This window comes from Heterocephalus glaber, unplaced genomic scaffold (assembly GCF_053883595.1).
Source record: "Heterocephalus glaber isolate CG9 unplaced genomic scaffold, H.glaber_assembly_v1.0 deba00001472, whole genome shotgun sequence".
Taxonomy (NCBI): Eukaryota; Metazoa; Chordata; class Mammalia; order Rodentia; family Bathyergidae; genus Heterocephalus; species Heterocephalus glaber.
This window is the reverse complement of record NW_028258315.1, coordinates 95,315,483-95,317,524: the sequence shown is the minus strand read 5'-3', so window position 1 is coordinate 95,317,524 and position 2,042 is coordinate 95,315,483. Positions and strand designations below refer to the sequence as shown.

The following is a 2,042-nucleotide window of genomic DNA, read 5'->3' as shown; positions in this document are numbered from 1 at the left end:
GTGAGTGAGTCCTCCACCAAGTTGTCTAAATAAAACAACTGCTCTCAGGTTGTGAAGATAAAATTGTGCTCAAGACTCTGTGGTATGTGGTGTGTGTGTGTGTGTGTGTGTGTGTGTGTATGGGTATGCTATGTGGTGGTGGCATCATCTCCTAAGCAATGTGTGCTTGTATGTTAGTATATTTGATTATAAATCACTGCTGAAAAAATTGTGCTGTTGGCTAGACACAGCAATGTTACACAGCTTTTTAATCTCTTCTGCCCCATCCCTAAATACCTTGTGCAAAGCTCTGTTAATTATAGCAGGCAAAAGAACTACAGTCCTCCTACCCTGTGCTTCTAGCCCTCGACAAAATGGTGATGGGGTTGTGATGGTAATGATGATAATGATATGAATTGTGATAGATACAAAAGCAGCTATTACTATTGGAGTGTCCATTCTTTGTCAAAATTCTAGGCAATAGGTTTGTAGTATTAATTCTTACCACGTTCCTGAGATAGGTTTTGTTATTAGTATCTCCATTTTCCTGGTGAATAAATTCAAGTTTAGTGAATCTAAGTAACTTGCTCAGTGTCTAAAGCTACATATAGTAGAGTCTGGGTGACTGCCAGACAATCTGTTCAGTGCCAGTGGTTTTCTGACAAGCATTAAATTCACCTTAGGGCTTGTTAATAACTAAATTGTTGGGGCCTTCTCCAGAGTTTCTGATTTAGTAGGTCCACTGTGATGCTGGAGAATTTCCAAGTGATACCACTGGTCTGGAACCACACTTTGAGAATCATTCCTGTATACCCTACTGCTTCTGTTTAGTAAAAGATTTAAGCTGGTTGCTTTTTTGGATTTTGCCTTTGTTCTAGATCAAAATATTCAGGAATTTTCACGTTGATTTTAGAAGTCATTGGAGGAGGAGAGAATTTTAGGAAGGTTTCTTATTGATCTAGGTTCCTTCTAAAATCTGAAGGAATATCATTGGACTCTTTTAACAGATGATCTCCGTGATTTTCTAAATCATTGACCCATCAAAATATAATTACTCCTTTGATCAGATTTGGTACAGATTTGTTCTTTTGATTTATAATGGTAGTATTTAGAGCTCAATCCATTCACTGATCCATGAATCTACTGCTTCATTGGTGTATACAACTGTAGGGGAGAAGAAACGTTGCCTTCATGAGGTTTATGACTGAGATCCCTATAACAAAAGACAGATTAACAAGACAAAAGCACACAAATTTTTGAATATGTTGTAATTGACATGGGAGCCTTTGGAAATGAAGACTCAAAGAAACAGAAAAATGTGTTTTTTAAATGTTAAGTTTGATGAAGAGTGGATAGTTTTGGATAGGTATGATTGAGCAAAGTGCGTATGATCTAGTGGCAATGAATGGAGGGAACTTAGTACAGTAAGTCCTGTTCATTCAGATGCTCCTCTTATGCCAGTGCTTTTTAGAGATAAGGATAATCCTTTCCCCCAGATATAGGGAGGGCACTTCTTTTTTTTTCCCATTGTTTATTGGTACATTTTAGGTATAAAATACAGTTACATTCACCATTGGGATCTTGTACCTTTACATGACATATCTTGTTCTTATTTTTCTCTGCATTCCCCTGCCCTCCCTTAACCCCCTCCACCCTTCCCTATTTATAAAGACTTAGTTTCCATTTTTTTCTTTTCTCATATTTTTTTCTTTTCTCTTCTTTCCTTTCCCCTACCCCTCCTACTTCCCCTACTCCTTTAGACCTTTTCTTCCTATTATACAATATCAATTATACATTTTTAAAATTACAATATCAAGATTGAGAGGACATTATCACAGATTTTACAGAATTTAAAAGGATATAGAAAGCATATTACAAAAGCCTTTTTTGAAATAAATTTGACAACTTCTAAGGAGTACCTTGGAAGACAAATTAAGGAAACTAACTCTGGAGGAAATATAAAATTTGAATAGCACCTATTAAAGAAAGTATATTCCTAGCTTGAAAACCTACCTATATGACAACAGCAGGCTCATATACATTTTAACTGATAAATTATATCA

The 2,042-nt window shown here is 35.9% G+C and overlaps 1 protein-coding gene and 1 pseudogene across 2 annotated transcripts in view; both read left to right on the top strand.

Annotated features, from left to right (window-relative positions):
• Positions 1-2,042, top strand: part of Fhit (fragile histidine triad diadenosine triphosphatase) — a 1,393,700-nt gene that overhangs the window by 36,297 nt on the left and 1,355,361 nt on the right. The gene's annotated exons all lie outside the window — the stretch shown is intronic.
• LOC147826494 (large ribosomal subunit protein uL10 pseudogene) overlaps positions 1-2,042 on the top strand; it is a 407,831-nt pseudogene that overhangs the window by 27,692 nt on the left and 378,097 nt on the right. The window lies entirely within an intron of this gene.